At 39.4% G+C, this 17,468-nt stretch overlaps 1 long non-coding RNA gene across 6 annotated transcripts in view; it reads left to right on the top strand.

The window, feature by feature from the left end:
- Positions 1 to 3,341: 3,341 nt before the first annotated feature.
- LOC134553602 (uncharacterized) overlaps positions 3,342 to 17,468 on the top strand; it is a 117,158-nt gene continuing 103,031 nt past the window's right edge. The window contains exons 1-3 of one of the 6 annotated variants that reach the window (XR_010081119.1): positions 3,342 to 3,578; positions 4,612 to 4,671; positions 11,696 to 11,809. This is a non-coding gene — a long non-coding RNA (uncharacterized LOC134553602). The other 5 variants (XR_010081118.1, XR_010081117.1, XR_010081120.1 and 2 more) reach the window with 5 other exon arrangements.

Here is a 17,468-nt window from a genome sequence, read left to right as displayed (position 1 = left end):
TTTTGAACTTAAAAGACAAAATGCTGCAAACAAGTGAATATTTAATTAGCCTCAATGCCTCTTCTAGTGTATCCTCTGGGAGCAGGGCAACTCACATACGATAAGTGGCTGGTGTTAAACTTAACATTTGCAAGGCTTCTGTGGAAATCTGCTGTAAAATAACATTTGGTACAAATTCAGTGATTTATCTCTTTCATAAAATGCCCCAAACACTTCCCGAAACATCTAATACACTTACTGATACAATTTTAAAAACTGAGGAGGAATAAGCAATCTCAGAGATTTAGTTTTAGTTAGCAGATTAGTAAACTGGGCACGCTGTTGATTTAGTTTGCTTCAAGAATATGTATATATCCCTTCATGTGTGAGAATTTTGCCTCAGCAAATGTAGGTACGGACATCACAACATAAAAGCTGAGAGAGAGAGGCAGACTGACTGACTTCCAAATTCGGTACTAAAGCTCTTCAAGGATGTGATGTCAACTTTTGGTTGTGTGTGGCTACCACTGCCTATGAACTCATAGCGAAGACAACAGAATGTGACTTGCTCTTTGGAAGAAGGAAGCTAACATTATTTAGAAAGGTCTCTTACAGCTTGGGAGTGTTTGTAGCTTGCTATGATTTGTGATTGCAATGAACACATTTAGGACCGAGAGTATATTTAGGCTTGTGTCATGTAGCAGCTGGGGTACATATTTCCACAGTAGGATGGAGGAGCTGCAACCAACAAAGCATTAATTATATGACACACTTAGCCTCCTTTTGCAATATTTTTTGACTAAGTAATTATTTCCTTTATTTTAATATATGCCAAAGGCTAATGAGAAAATCAGATACCTTAAGTCTCTTGTCGGTGCTTAACCTTAGCCTAGAGAAGCTTGTCGTCTTCTGCAGTGAATGAACTTACAGGTTACATCAGGACACCTGAGTTAATCATTGAATCATAGGATATATCAAATTGGAAGGAACCCATTAGGATCCTTGTGTTCAACACCCTGCTCCTCTTAGAACTAATCCTATGTCTAAGAGAATCATCCAGATGTTCTTTGAATTCTGGCAGGTTTGATGACATGACCCATTTGCTGAGGGTCCTGTTTCAGTGACCAGCTACCTCACAGTAAGAAACCTTCTCCTCCTTCTGTTAATGCTAATCCAAACTTCTCTTGGTGCTGCTTCACTCCAGTTCCTCACAACCTGTTGGTGGTCTCTAGAGAAAAACTGCTGTGCTTCTGCTTAGCCTTTCTCCCTAGAGCCTGAAGGACTACGCCTATCACTTCTTCCCTCACTGTAGCTGGACTGCAAGGAAACCCCCACATGAGCTGTGGGTGATGTTTGTGTCTTGGTGTGGCCTTCCAGGCTGTGCAAGACCTATAAATGAAAGCACTGCAAGAATGAATCCCTTACTACTGCGCTTGAACAGGACTAAGGGAAAATTAGGATGCTGTATACAGTTGTACAGATGTTGAAATGGGTACTGGGCTAGACTTAGCTCATTTGAAGCATTATCAGAGTGTGTAACTGAAGTAATTATTGAATGTCGCTGTCGTTGTTCCTTTAGGACCACTTCTAAAATCAAATCACACACATGTGGCAGTTTCCAGAGACTATTTTGTGGTGGCTTCCTGGATAGGTAAAAATGTCTCTTGTTGCTGGTGTGAAAAGAGTGGGTGAGCTACTACTAATGCATTATTGCTTATACCATTTAGCCAGATCATGATGACTAAAGTGACGTGTATCTTAACTGAAGATAGAATAAGTCCACTCATTGTTAAGGACTTGAAACAAAGCCACTGAAATTAATGAGATAAATTCCCACTTGCTACAGTGTTTGTTGGCAAAGGTGTGGAATCCTTAGCTCTGCTTTGAAAACTCCCCCCTCTAACTCTGGAATTTGCCTGTTAACAAACTGGTTTTGAATAAGTCATCCATTTTGCAAGGAGTGGATGTTTTTGGCACCAGTGTTAGGACATTGAGTTGAAGACCTGCACAACAGCATGGCATTCCTTGGCTCCCAGTGCAAGAGAACTTGTTCTGTATTAGTCAGACACAGGCAGCCCAGTGTACTTCATGCTTATTGATTCACCTTGTTGATAATTGCAGCATGCTGCTAATAAATGAACCTGTGGAAAACTAATCCTCCTATATTGTATCTTCATAGTTTACACTCATTTAAGTTCAATTAAGTTCAAAGGGCACAGGAAGGCAGTTTGTATTTCCTTGAAAGTTTGCATGTGCAAAAGGATGATAAACTTCCAGAAAGTTCACCTATTTGGTGAGATTAACCTTTCCCAATTTCGATATTTCCTACCTACTTGGTTTTATATTTTATGTGAGAGAATTATAAAGAAATAAGAAGGAGAGAGGGAAAAGAACACAAGACTTAGTTTTATTAATTTCCCTGTTACCAGACTCATATAACTCATGCACTGTTAATCACAGTGTTCCTTTTAATTGGAAATACCACATTAATGCATTCATACTATTTGCTGCAATCATGCTCTGAGAAGTTTTCTTTGGTTTCCTAATTTGCTAATTCACTTGGAAAAAACTGCATATTTTTGTAAAGAACCAGGAGCCAGACTCTTCCAGGTATGCTCAAAGCTTATGTACCTTGAAGAGGAGATTCAAACTTGAGGCATACCAGCTGCAGTTGCTCAGACACACCCCCAAACCACAGCCTCCTGCAGTCAGTTGTGCTGATACAACCATTTGTCAGGCCATGGACTGTTAATCTTTTCAGTGAGCTGGTTTAAGTTGTCCTCTGAAAGGGAGTGTTTATTTTTAACCCTGATCTGACTTGCAGCACATGTCTACAAATCATTTGTCAGCACAATGGGTGATCAATAACCACAACTTCAAGGGGGCCTGAGACTTCCAGAGTGTGAAACACAGAGTGGTTGGATGTCTAAATACTTTCAAAAGATCTGTACCTCAGTGTCTGCCTTTGTGTTTTGAAAGAGTCAGAGTAGGTACAAAAGTTCTTGTTTACCAAGCCATGGTCCACTGAAAATAAGACCTGGAGGAAACAGTGACACTAAAGTTTACCTGATTTGTTTCTCCTTCAAAGGACTTCACAAGTAATCTTTCAATAATGATTTGCAATATAGTGTTAATTTAATGCTCTTTCACTTGCATTCCAAATAAGGAAAACAAGAGAAAACAAGTTATTAGCACACTACTAGAAAATGTTCTGAAGGGTGTCTCCGATGTTTTTCTGATGTAGCTGAATGGCAAAATTCCAGCAGTCTCTATTGCCAAACCATGGATGGTGGTGTCCAAGGGTATCTGAGCCACCTGCATGGCTCTGTGAGATACTGCACTGGTGTGTGGGATGGGCATGCTGTCTGGAAGAGGCAGGTAGGACAGCGTGTGCCGCCTACAAACATCACTTTGCTTGACATCTGACACAGCCCGTGACACCTGCACGCAGGCAGCTGAGCACCTTGAGTAACCTGTGACGAGAACAAGGCGGGCACCTGAGTCCTGTTAGGCGATCACAAGGCAAAGTGATTTCTGTCGGCTTTGTACTTCATTCCTTCTGTCGATTTGCATCAGAAGGCAGCTCAGCAAATGCTCAGGTGAGCCATAGCTCCTTGGCCTTCATGCCAGGAACCCAAACAAACAGGCGGTTCCTGCTTCACGGAGCTCATGGCAGAAAAACAAAAGGCCAGAAGAGGAGCGAGAGGAAAAGACATGAAAGTGGCCAAACAGTGAGTGAACAATTAAACCGGGGCAGAACTTTCTCTGCACTTTGAACATCTCTGCTGCTCTACATATGAGATTGAAAATTCCAAAGCTATCATGCTGAACACTTAAAAAATTGTGCTGCCTGGTGTGCCAGTGATGCATCTAGATCTGAAGTTGCACAGACACACACAGTGCATGTGATACATCCTGAATGTGTCAGATTTTTTTGGCACATGAACAGTTGGTCCGCTGGTGAGGTTTGGTATTCAGGTACTGTGCAGATGAAAAGTGAATGCATGGTGGTACTCTGTCAGAGTCATCTGGTCAGCTAGGTGTGAAAAATCTGTCTAGGGATAATGGGGTGGTTCAGTAAACCTAGTAAATGAGAGTCACTCTATTGACCTTCTCTCCAAAGTATTTGTTCTTTTATGCCTAAAATGCTGACAGACCCTTTCAGGCCTCACTTTTCCCTCTTTGTATAATGGTGACCTATTTCTCAGTCTTATTGCAATGAAGAAATGCTTCGTTAGCCAGTGTTAATAGAGAGGGTTGTGTTCTCAGAGGAAAGGACTCCAGTATTCATGATACTGCAACATTGTGAAAGACAGACTGTCATGAAATTCTACAGACCAAACTCAGTTCTAGGGTGAGTGTCCTGCAAGTTATGAATTATAACAGAGATGGTCTGTAGCTTATCAAACCCATTAAGTGAATCTTTTTTCATGCAACACAACATTGTGTTTGTCAGTATGAGTCACAAAATATTTTAAAGCTTCAAAAGTAGCAACTGCACTTCTGAGATCAAAACATACCTACATGTGAAAGCAAATATGCCTGCTGAGTAAACACACAAAGGCTGCAAAGGCGGCGTGTACACCACTGGGTGCTTGTGCTTTACCAAATTATTTATGAATCTCCTTGCAGCACTTGGCAACCCTGAGACAAAGAGGGTTTTTTCTGACCAAACTCAGCTACCTGATTCAGGTAACTATTTCACCTACTAAGCAGCTTTGATAACTTGCACTGCGAGTCACCACTGGATTGCTCCATGCTGCTTCCAACTCTTTCCCTGATTCATTCTTTTATAATATGCTATGGCTCTAATAACAGGAACAGCTTTGAATACTGTATGCCTTATATTGAGAAGAGTGGAAAGAGGGTTTTTTGCATATTTATTATTGTTAGTGCTAACTGCTGAGATTACTGTCTCATGCTGTGGCTGCTGTCTCACTCAGGCCCTGCAGAAGAGAAATGGGAGGAAAGCATGGAATTTGATGAGGAGCTCTACTTTCTGTACTCTGATGGGGGCTGATCTGGCTGATTATTGGGAACTGCACTGCTGATTGGGCCTGATCTGGTTGATTATTGGGAACTGCACTGCTGATGGGGGCTGATCTGGCTGATTATTGGGAACTGCACTGCTGATTACTTGCTCGCATGCTCTCTTTTTCTCAGCAGACACCACTGAATCATGTGCAATTTGTAATAGTAAATTAGAGGTGATAAATAGATATCCCTTTCTATCCAGTACTCTCAGAATATGGGGAAATTAATTGAAATGTAATGAAGGAATGACTCAATCCCCTAAATCCTAACATCATATTTCTATTCTAGTTATTTGTTCAGTGGTTTATGTCTTTATCCCGTGGCTAATTTTCCTGATGGTAGTCTGCAAATTTGCTGATGATCGGACAGAACCTTTGCACAGTGCTTACAAAAGTCCTTACTTTTCTATCAGATGCAACTACTGATGTAATTTGACATATGATGTAGCTGACTTTAGTATCTAAATAAAATGAGTGAATAAATAACTGATCCTATTTGTTTTTTTGGGCTCTCCACATGGCTGCAGTCCAAAGAAGCACACAGACTTCTCAAGAAAGGCAGATTTCCTATGAGAGAGAATTTGACTATTCTTGGTTGAGGAATTCCTGTTGATTTTAGTGCATCAGCACCTGGTTCGATAACAGTCATCTTCTGCATCAGAAGCACTGCTGTTTTGTAGGAAGCTAAGGCATGCCAGACCCGTAACTGTAGCTCAGTGGGTATTGCAAACTGCTGGAAATCTGAAGGGTTCAAATTCAGTCAGAGAAAAAGGGTCTAATGATGGCAAATTGCTCACCCTTAATTTGCTTCAAGTATGTCAGCTGTAAAACCGAGAAGAAAAGACCACCACTCTGAAAAAATGTATCTGTGTCTGAGAGTGGAAGTTACCTTGCTTAAACCTTTTGTATAGAACTACTTACTGGCTGGGGATTTTTTTCACTGGTTTAAGCTTTTTAGAAGCATTTCCTGGGTGCAGCAGGGAGATGAAAAAATGTGGCATGTGAAATAGTGAAAGTAGTAGAAGAATGAATAAAAATAAAGGCTAGCTCATGCTGGAAAAGCTGGTGAAATGAAAGAAGCCTTGGGTTTGGAGTGGACAAAATGAAAGGTCAAATCTATGCTGTGGCATGACTTCCTGTGTTGCTTTCTGGCAACATACCCTATTCTGGCTTCACCAGCACTCTTTGCACTGGGAGATTGCTTACTCGTAAGCAAAATGCCTCAAAATCATCACAGAGGTATGCATTAGAATAGCATTGAGAGCTGGCTGCTGTTGCATGGGGGTTTTTGTTGAATCAGAGCTCTTAGATTGAAACATAGAGGCTCCATATGCCGCCCAAGAAATTTCAAAACCCATATGTAAACCCACCTGGGTGTCTGGCATGGAAAATCTCTAGAAGAGGGTTCTTTTTTGCTGATGCCTTTGAAAAAGTTCTGGAATTTCTTGCTGGTGGAGCCTGTGAGAGCTGGGAATTAATTAACTGCATCTGCTGCCCTTGTGCTAGACTTGAGGTTTTTAGCCTTGTTTTGGATCTGTGCTTGCTGAGGGTGCAAATCAGGGTAATCCATGGGTTTTGCCCCATTCATTGGAACTGTAGACTTTACCATTAACTCAAAAAGGCTGAATGAGTTTTAGTATGAACATGTGAGAATTGATTCTGGAAAATGCCTCAAATGCTTCAAAACAAATGTTATTTTTATGGGAATGGAACAAAACAAACCCCAAAGGGTTTGTAATATATCAACTCACTTATAGACTCTATGAAACATTTTGAAACATCCTACTAGTTGTTTTCATAATATCATTTACAGCTAATATTTGTAAGAGCAGCTCATTAATTTGTTTTGCTTTACTGAACGTGTTTGCAATATTGGACCTGGCTTAGCTGTGTATCAGACTGTGGTCACTCACTGTTGAGTGTTATGGGCTCAAAATGACCAGAGAGATTATGCTGTTGCCAACATACTATGTATTTAATCTCTTTATTAAATATACCATATTTTTTTTTCTGCAAGAAACACAAGTTTAATGAAGTCCATAAGTGTTTCTTAGAATATTGCCAATATGGTAAAAGACTAGGATTGATTTCTCTGCTTTGGTACATACAGGGGACTTAAAATATTCATAGTCTTCAGCCTGCTGTATGGTAACTTAATAACCTACTATTTTGAAGAGGGAGAGATGCTGTGATTCTTGTGGTACTGCTAATGGATTTGAAGAGGATGCTAATGCATTGTACCAGGAAGTGAATTGAGCTCTCGTGTGTAAAGGGGGATTAGAAAATATAATTATGGAAAAGCAACAGTCACAGGCTTGAAGAAATTCCATTGATGTGTGGCTGCTACAAACAACATTTTGTTGATGAGAAAGATGGCTTTGATGGGTGTATGCTGCAATAGTAATCTTCTCTATGAAGTAACATGGAATGAACGATAGAAAGAGATGTTTTGTGAACTATGAAGGGAGAATTAAATATAAAGTCTTATATTGTCAACAACTCATGCAGCTTTTAATTTGAAATAGCAGTTGTCTACAGAAAGCTAAGCTTTCACATCAAAAGCTGCATGAAGGCTTTGGGAGAGAAAAATACAACATGATATAACTGTCAAGCCAAAAGAAAACTAGGTCCCCCTGCTACACACACAAAGGCAACCAAGAAATTAAATAATTCATGGTCTCCAGCTGAGTATGGGAGAAGGATCTGAGCTTTTTTGAATATCATTCTCTAGTTCAGAAGAATGAATGGCGTGTTGTTATGAGTTGTGAATATATTGATTTGGATGTCATAAGTCAGCTGCTTTGTGTGTGAATGGTGCTGCTGAGTGCTGATGACCCTAAATATCTGCTGTTACCACACTTGCCGGGTCATATATCCCTTTTATTATTTGCAGTTGGTGTGCTTATCCCTGTGTGTGGCAGCTATAGTTCTGGCCTTCCACGAACAATAATTCAGGCATCTTCATCTGAACAGATTTCTCTTGTGAAAAATATCTTGGTATGGGAAGTTTATAAATTACTGAACTTTGAGGCTCCCTTGGAGACCCCATAACATCTGGGTCCTCTCAGTTTTTGATGTGTATTTGACTGTTTTATTCCCATATGTTTGACATCAGAAGCCATTAGGATATTGGATGTGTCCACAGCCATTTTCAGGGGCTTGAAGTAGAAAATGAGGACTCATGGGATTGTGACTCCTGTTTACCCGGTGAGAGGACCTAATACTTATACCTGTGTACGGTCCTGTGCATGGAGAAGGAATCTGACTTGGCACTGGCTACATTTAACAACCTAGCCAGGAACCCCGTGCGCCACAATCCACGGCATACTCCCAGTTTGGTAACCTCTTTCTACTGCTGAGAGTAGCTGTGCCATCATGCCGCCACTTTCTGTGGCATGGGCATTTGACTTCTAAAAATGGTACTCGAGGTGATATATGGCCCAAATACTTTCTTAGAGGCAGCAGTATTTGGCCACCTAAAGGCTAAACTTCTTAAGCAATAGGACATAAGACACAGAACCTAGCTGTAGAAAAGAAATATGCCTATTCAGTGGCAGAACTGAACAAGATAGATGTCAGCTTACCATTACTATCCTCTCTTTTTCAACATATATCAGTAGATGTAAATTTCACTAATTTTTTTAATCAAAATATAATCTGAGCTCTTTTTCCATTGGTATAAATCAGTTTGTCTTTTGTAGAGTGTCCAATGTAAGCAGTGTAAAGAAAAATATTATCTCATTCTTTGTTTATTTTAGAAAGCCTATTGAAACCGCTCAGACCAGAGAAAGAATCAGCTGAGTCAGTCAGACTGTTGTTTTTGACTGTGGTGTTTGTTACACCATTTTAAATCTGATACAAGTATAGGGAGATAATCAGATTCAGAAACAAAGGAAAAATACTGCAAATGGGATGATCTCTGCAACGCTGGTGAAGGCTGTTGTTCATGCAGACTGTTTTGGACTTACACAGCTATTTGAATAATTTTGTTTGTTTGTTGGCTGTTACCAAATTTAGAGAGGGAATTTAAACTAGATTGAACAGGTTTTATGTTTGTCAGCTGAACTAAAAAATGGCTGAAGCCATGTAGTTATTTGACAAGAAATCAAATGTTAAGTGTTTGTAAGACCAAAAACTGATGAAAAATAACTTACTTGATTGTTTTTCACTTTTATCACATTTTTAGAATTTAAAATACCAAGCATCCTGCTGAAATCTGAACAAGCTTGTAAAAATTCTTGTTATTGCCTAATTTGAATGTTTTTAATGAAAATATAGTACTCAACTTGTGTGGAATCCCAGTTGTAAAATATAAAAGCACAAAGATTGTTCCAACTTGCACCAAAACATGCTGGATGAAGTGTCCTGTTACAGTAGTTCTAACTTGACCACAGATTATTCAGTCTACCTTTTCTGTGCTTTTGTCCGGCATGTTCTTTCCTTTAGGTGCCAAAACTCTGTTTACAGGCACAGTGTAGTGTGAGGGCACAACAGTAGCCATAGAGCAGCTCAGTTATCTAAAATACGCAAAGCCTGTTACATTGTGCAGTGTCTATTTTCTAAAAACTCATATACATTTATTTCTGCTTTTTGATTTCAAATGACTTAGCAAACCTCAGATTACATTTTTAGGGGCAGTGAACCACCATTTCTGCAAGGTATAATATGACTCATTAGTTTCAGAAGGTTGAATTGTTAATATCAGAGTTCAGATTTGGTTGCTTGACCAAGCTATTGACTGAAACTTTTAAAGTTCCATATATTGTTCCATGAAAATCATGAATGAAGGACCTTATTCATGAAAGAAACTGGAGCTACTTCTGCTCATTCCTCACGTTGCTTAAACAAAGAAAAATTCAGGCATGGATTTCCAAGAGGAATTCTTAAAGTACATTTGTTCCTCTTGAGATGGGAACATTTTTGCTATAATATGCAAATAGGTGGAGATTTTGAAGGAATGCTGGAAACAGAAACACCTGTGCTTCTTCAGCTCCCATTCCTCTGTCAGTCACGGAAAATATTCAGTGTAGAAAATCAAACAGTTACAAAAACTAGGTTGTAAAATTTTTCATAATATAGGAAAGATAAATACATGCAACCATATGCTTTCTTTTTTTCAGAATAGTTGTTGAATTAAAACTCTCTGATTCAGTAATTATAAGTTAATAACAAATTTAGAACACATATAATAAAATATAATATGCAAGAAAACAATCTAAAAAATAATACACTTAAGTTCATAATGTTGATTTTAAAAATCATTTTGCTACCCTGAATTTTTGCCCAAGTTATTCCTTTCTCTTCCTCTTTCATCTGTTTCTCCTTTTCCTATTGTATGTAAGTTTAATCTTCATTCCCAAGGTGCTTCTGCCAGTTTTTAACCATCTCTTCTTTGCTACTAAGGTAAAACTTTCCTTTTTTATGGCCCATGGTGTCAGCTTCTGCATCCTTCACATGAAAGATTAAATCAATGTCCATGTTTCCTTCCACATTGTGCCATTTAGGAAGAGTTCTTCACATACATATCCATGACATCGTACTTTCTTTTTTGTTTATGCCCATTAAAACCAAACAAACAAAGAAACAAAAACATTTGAACTGAGCTAGCCAACTTGTCAGCTGCTATTTTGCTGGTGTCCTGAACTCTTCCCTCATAGTTCCACATTCCTCTTTCTCTGTGTCACTTGTGTTTTGTTTGTTTTGATCCTTTAAAATCAAACTTCTTTGGGACAAACTCCATTCCCTTTTCCTCTGTATGTTTCTGAAGTACTCCAGCTGAACAAAGCACTTCAGAGAAATGAGACTCTGAAAGACTTAGGAAGTCCATGCAATTGGTTCTACATAGTTATTACCTTTTCAGTATGATAGCTAAAATAATGTCTAATGTCTTTTTTAGTGTGGGTGTTTGTCCTGTGTTCATTCAGCTTTAAGGGATGACCATGGGTGATTGCAGCTGCCTGACAGTGGAAGAGCCTGTGTATGTGCCACAGGCAGGTAATGGCAGGTGACTGAGGGTTGCAAGGAGAAATAAAAGAGAAGGCAGGATCATCTACTGAGTTGTATTCTGGTACTAAAACTACTGTTGTGGTGTCTATCTGTTGTCGATTCAATTTTTGTCTTGCTTCTGAGTTAGCTGTGTGCTTGGGAATTCTGTGCCCTGTAAGTGTAGAACAGGTCTGTTACTCTGAATTAGGCTGTTTCTTCTCTGGAGACTGGGCTGGAACACTTCTCCTGTGAGGACAGACTGAGGAAGCTGGGATTGTTCAGCCTGGAAAAGAAAAAAAGAAGAAAAAATGTCCAGGGAGACCTTAGAGCAGCCTTATAGTATTGGTTCTACGAGTGTCCAGAAGGAAGCTGGAGAGGGGTTATTAACCAAGGTCTCGTGACAGATCAAGCAGCATGGTTTTAAACTGAAAGAGGGTCATTTTAGATTAAATATTAGCAAGATACTCTTCACAATAGGGATGGTGAGACACTGGAACAGGTTGCCCAGAGAAGCTGTGGATCTCCCATCTCTGAAAGTGTTAAACGTCAGGTTGGATGGGGCTTTGAGCAACCTGGTCCAGTGGAAGGTGTCCTTACGCATGGCAGAGGGGTTGAAACTGGATTACTTTCAAGGTCCCTTTAACACCAAACCTTTCTATAATGTTTTCAAGAATTTCACTGAGAGCTCTGTCTGGCAGGCCATTCTTCAGATGCACCGTTTGATTCAACATGTCAAATGTGGTTTACCTTTAAGCCTCTGCATTCTTCATGGAAGGAATCAATGTATAGGATCTTCTGGCTCATATCACTCAGTAAGTGTAATATATGAATGTAAAGGCGCTTGCTATCCTTTAATGTAGTGCTGTTTGTATCCATGGAGTTTTATTGTGTGAAGTGTCATGCATGACTCTATAGGATTTTCTTTCTTTGATATGCATCATTTTTGTTCAGGGTTTGGAGTTCAAGGAGTCTTTAAGCAGAATAAGGAGAATAGAACAGAACTTAGTGCAACTTGACATCTTTTCTGCTGTACTGCAAAGGGTTGGGCAAGGAAATAAAAGCAATCTGGGTTTTTTGTGTGGTTTTTTAAATCTTTCCCTCCAATTTCTCAAAATTGTCAAAATAACTAGTTTATTCCTAGTTTATTCAAGGGCCTTATGCAAATTTCCATTGGAATTAATATATGAACATCCTTTTGTTTTCAGTGGAAACTGGATATTCTCTGTAAGAAATCAGATCATTAACAAATGCAAGGAAAACCTCCCTTTGCTAAGTAGTACTTGGTGTTCACATCAATGACTAGCATTAAAAGATTTTCAGTTTAATAAAGGTTTTTAATTTACAAATGGAAAATAAGGTTACTCATTTTTTCTGTGACATGATTTCTTCTGCCTAAACCTTTTTCTTTCCATTTTCATCCCCCTTTTTTTTCTTTCCCTGCCTCACAGGACATTATAATCTAAACTAGGACATGAACAGTCATTCAGGGCTTGTTACAGTGATAGAAATGGAACTATTGTTCTGTCTGTGTGATGTTTTCCTCTTGCATTACGTTATCAAGCATTTGGTTCAGTTTAGATTTTGATGTTCTAATGTTAATGAACTCATTACAGTGGTATCTGAGCAAAAGCATTACAGGTAATGAGGTTTTGCTTCAGTTCCTCAGAGAGATTATTCCACAATGAATAGACCTGAGTGTCAGGACATTAGTTTATTTGGCCTGATTCTAGTCTTCTCCCTCTCAATTTCACACCTTTTCTTCCAGCCATACATTGCAAAATGGTTCATTTTCCTTACACTGACCTATTTTTTCTCCTTTCTTTTGCACTGTCTTGACTTTACTATAATTTTTCCCTTGTTGCTGAGGAGCTAAATATCTGTGTTTTGAGTAGTCTTGGAATAGTATCCAGTCATTCCACCCCAAACTTGTGTCTCAGGATGGTTTGCCAACTTTTTCTTGTCTTTAGCACTAGTAACAAGCATCACCTGTAGTTTGTTCCTTTGGAATTTTATAATGATTATTTCTGGAATAAAACCTTCCATAGTGAGTCTGTAAATTGTACTAATCTCTCTCTTCTAGGAGGAGATTTTTTCTGAGTACAGTCCACAGAGGGTTAGGTGTGGTTGGGACCCCTCTGGTGGGATTTCAAAGAGGTTCTTATGATACTGACACTGTGACAGGCAGGATCTTGGGAGCTTAAGACAGGAGTCCGTGCCTTGAATGAACCCTCAATGCAGGGAGTCTCTGGAAGCACTCAACTGCAGTCCTGTTGTGAAAGGGGAATCAGCTCAAAGAAAGGAAGAAGTCTGATGAATTAAGTTCCTTTTCTGCAGTCATCTTGGGAGACTTGACTGAGGAGAACCCTTAAATTTTGTAGGGCCATCCTTCAGCAAAGGACAAGTTAAAGTACAGGATGCATCTTAGTAGAAAACACTGTTTTAATTAAGAGTTTCTCTTATTAAAGACAGGTTTCCAAGGAGTTGGCAGATGCCAGATATTCCTTTCTCTGTGTTGTGGGGCTCTTGAAACTCTGGCAAGGGCTTGTTCTTGCAGTGTCTCTACCTGAGATGTCTGTGAACAGGTGCTCATGCAACGTGAACTGCAAGACCAAATTTTGGAAACTTACAAAATGAAAGTAAAGGAAAAGCATCTGTGGACAAAGTGATACCCAGAGTGTCTGTGTCAAGCAGGATGACAAGGGCAATGCCTCTGAAATCTATGACTCCTCTCAGCCCATCCCTACCCCAGTACACAGCAAGTCTCTGTGTTGGCAGTGGACCTGATACATTTTCCTGAACATGCCAAGTGCACCTCTTTGTCCTGGTGAGGCTTTCCTATGGTTTTGCTATGTGTGGGAACTCATCTACTATGTGCAACTTCAGAAATAATTCCAAAACCATCATTTTTCTGTCAAATTTTCTTGCTGTTTTCCCCCTTCAATTCCTTTTCCAAAGTTGCTTGAAATTTTCTGTCTTTGATTCCTTTCCCTCTGATCTTGAGTTTCAACAACGTGAAGAAAGAAGAGTCCCCTGAATCCCAGAGCCTCGAACTGCAGCTGAGGCTGCAGGACTTTCCTTGGCTTCCTGAACTGAGAGGTCTTGGGCTGGTGAGGTCTCATGGGATCTCGCTTATACCAAATGTGTCATTTATTGCTGTGAGGAGACTGGCAGGTTGAGAAGGAATCTAGAAGAGGGCTGGAAAAATTGGTTGTCTGAATTAGATCTGCCAGAGACCTTGTAGGTAAAGTTCTCTGTAGATTTGCTTGTAGAGAAAAGGCAGTGGGCTGCTTCTGATATTTGGGTTGTGAGATAAATGAATTGGGGTTGTTTTGGACCGCTCACTTACTGTAGGCTCAAACCGGACATTCTTGATTTTTGTGATTTGTCTTTTAAGAAAACTTATTTGGACAGTCTTTATGGATGAATTTTGCTTTCCTTAGTGAGGAAGGAAGGGTAGAGGGAGAAGAAGGAGGGAGAGATAATGTCTGGGGATTAGAACAGCGTTTTTAAGAAGTATTTTGTTAAAAATATGTTATGCTACAGAACTGCTGTCCAAGCTCTATTATGGAGTGTTTCAAAATGACACAGCAATGTGCATAAAACTCTTTGCACCCCAAATTGCTTCACATAATATGAATGATCAGTGAAATATGTTAATAGACATGTGGAAAAGGAATGGGAAAGGAAGCCACATAACTTTATTCATATTTTACAGTGAATTCTTCCAATGACTGAAAGCATGTGTCATGCTTCTCCTTCATTTATAATTCTGAGCTCTCTGTCCAAGCCTATGTGCTGAAAAGCATTGATGCACTATCGAAAGAGCACTCCATTGCTCATTTAATCAGTGTTGGCTGTGTATTTTACATAGAGCAGATCAAATCTGACTGATTTCTCACAGACTTTGAGATAAATTTTCCTGTCTGTGCAGGCACATTGCCCACTAATGAGAAAGGGAGTTAGACATGTAAGGCGAGAGCCTTCTGTTATCTCCTTACTGTAATACTTCTCGAGACATGGTCCCATCTATAAAGTCAGTCTATAGGCAGGGGATTTTGGTTTGGAGGATTAAATTGGTGGAGAAGTCTACAGAAGACATAGCTGCAAATGAAGCTTTATACACAAGTCAGAATGCCTTCTGCATGCATTTCCACATGAATATATAAATAATTAATGCAAGTTTGTTTTCTTTGTGTAACTTCTTGAAATTTATAGATTTTTTTTAATACATGGGGAAAGAATATCACAGTTATTTTTCTCCATTTATTTTCCATTAAATAGGACAAGCTTGTTTATACCACAGTGCTGCTAAGTACTCTGTCATTTATCATCACTTTGCCACTATTTGAAACACGGTTTCTCTATGATGCCTAAAATATAGGATATACACATGATCAAAATCTGAAAAGTGCTGGCCACCCAGCCTGTAACTTACTTAAAATATTTGAAGTGAACAGTAGTAATGTGCTTATGTGTTCATCAATAATGGAGTTCTTTTTTCCTCTTCTGAATATTTGCAACTTAATATTTAAAAACCTATAAGGGATGTTTTGTATTGGATGTTCAGTTGGGCTCATCCCGGAATGATGCTTGCTTAGTCAGAGCAAAGATCCTCTATCCTGTGTCTACAAAAAGGTTGGTGGAAGCTGATTTTTGGTGCACTAAGTCCCGTAATTCTGACTGTGATCATTTAGGAAATTACATGGTTATTACGTGATGGCAGTGAAAGAGATTTCTTCTGAGTTTTGTCTATACTTGATGTTGAAGAGTATTTGTCATCACTAAAAGATTTCAGTGTATTTCTGTGGCTTGTGCTGCATGGAGTGCAGAGTAAGAATTACATTTAGTATGTGTCTGGATACCCTAAGCTAAGATTGAAGAAGAGTACGTGTCTAGCTTTGCTTGAACACAGGTAGGGAGAGGTTTTAAAATTTATGTAATGAACTCAAAAACATCCCATACTTTATAACCGGTGCTATCTGCAGTGTGTCCGCTTGTTTACAGCGCTTGTGTGAAAACCAGTGTTATGGTTTGGGCTTTGTCACTGGCCTGCCAGCAGCTCTTATGTCAGTGCTTTCACTGGGTTATGCTTCAGCCTCGGCCTAGAAAACTAAGATAATGTCTGGGATTAGCTTCATAAAAGATGCTCTGTTCAACTCATACTCTACCTTCCACCAGAAAAAACCTCAAACCAGCCAAAAACCCCAAACAAAACCAAACAAAATCCAAACCACAAAAATGCCACCACTGTATGAAAATGGGTTGGATAGAAAAGTTGTGAGTCAATTTTGTCCAGCTGTGTTATAATGTAGGTTGTATTTCAAGTTAGGATGGACTTCATTTTTAAAAATATTTGCCTGAATCCCTTATTGCTTCCAGAAATGCCCATGCACTAAATATCGGATTTTGGATAGGTGCTTTGCAGGAGAAATGTCACATCTGTAAGTACTGCAGAGTCCATGAAATACCACTCTTAATCCAGGTCAGTGCTGAATTCATGCTTTAAAAAGCTAATGGCTAGTCTTCAGAAGGAAAGACTCTAATGGAAACCAAAGTATCATTAACAGTCATGTAAAAGCAGAGCTGTTAGTCTTGGTGTATTGTCTTGTGTTCTCTCCTGAGAGACTAAATCACACCACTGTACGTTTTCTATATAAACAAATTGAATAAAGCATAGATCTTTACTTTCTACTCTAAATGCCAGTGAAATTAGATCTATGCTCAGTTCATAAAATATTTTAGAACTAATCTGGGTGAAAGGTGTCAGGAAAGTGTAGGATGTTTTCCGTCTGTAATGTTTCCATTACTTAACACATGCATACCCTAGTTTTAACTGCCATTGGTATGCAAATTCAGTGTTCCATGCATTAAGAATTACCAGAATTATTTACTATCACTAGCCTGCAAAGCAATCAAAATTAGGGGACTGTGTCTAACAGCTTTTAGCCAAGGTACATCTCTGCCTCTTGAAGAGGATTGTGTCTGTCTCCTGTAACGTCCTCTCCTTAGACACCATTACTTTTAGTGCTGAACGAGAGTGTACCAGGGGATGTAGTTGGGACAAAATCCCAGGGAAGCCATCCCACCAGCCATCCTCACCCCAGGGAAAGCAGAGGCATCACACTGTGCAGCACCCTGGTAGTCAGGTGCAATTCAGGAGCCCTGCAGTGAGCATCACAGCTCCAGGACACTGATGTTACGGTACTCCATGATTCCAGTGGAGACACATTTTCTCTGATTCATTTACCAGCAGAGGAGATAAATCTTTTTCTGCATGCTAGAAACAAGCAGAACCCTGTAGGCTCTGGGCTGCCTTTGGAGAGCATTTCTGTGGTCACTACTTCACATTCTCTAATGGCTAAACAAAGAAGAAAGAGTATATCTAGGTTTGTAGGTTCCGGAAGAAATTTGCACTGTTTGCCAAATTGTTTTGAAGGTTTTTAGCATCAAAAGCCTTAGAAAGTTCACTTG

The sequence above is a fragment of the Prinia subflava genome, chromosome 1, assembly GCF_021018805.1.
Source record: "Prinia subflava isolate CZ2003 ecotype Zambia chromosome 1, Cam_Psub_1.2, whole genome shotgun sequence".
In the NCBI taxonomy this organism is placed as follows: Eukaryota; Metazoa; Chordata; class Aves; order Passeriformes; family Cisticolidae; genus Prinia; species Prinia subflava.
Note: the sequence above shows the minus strand (reverse complement) of the source record. Positions and strands in the feature narration are given on the sequence as shown.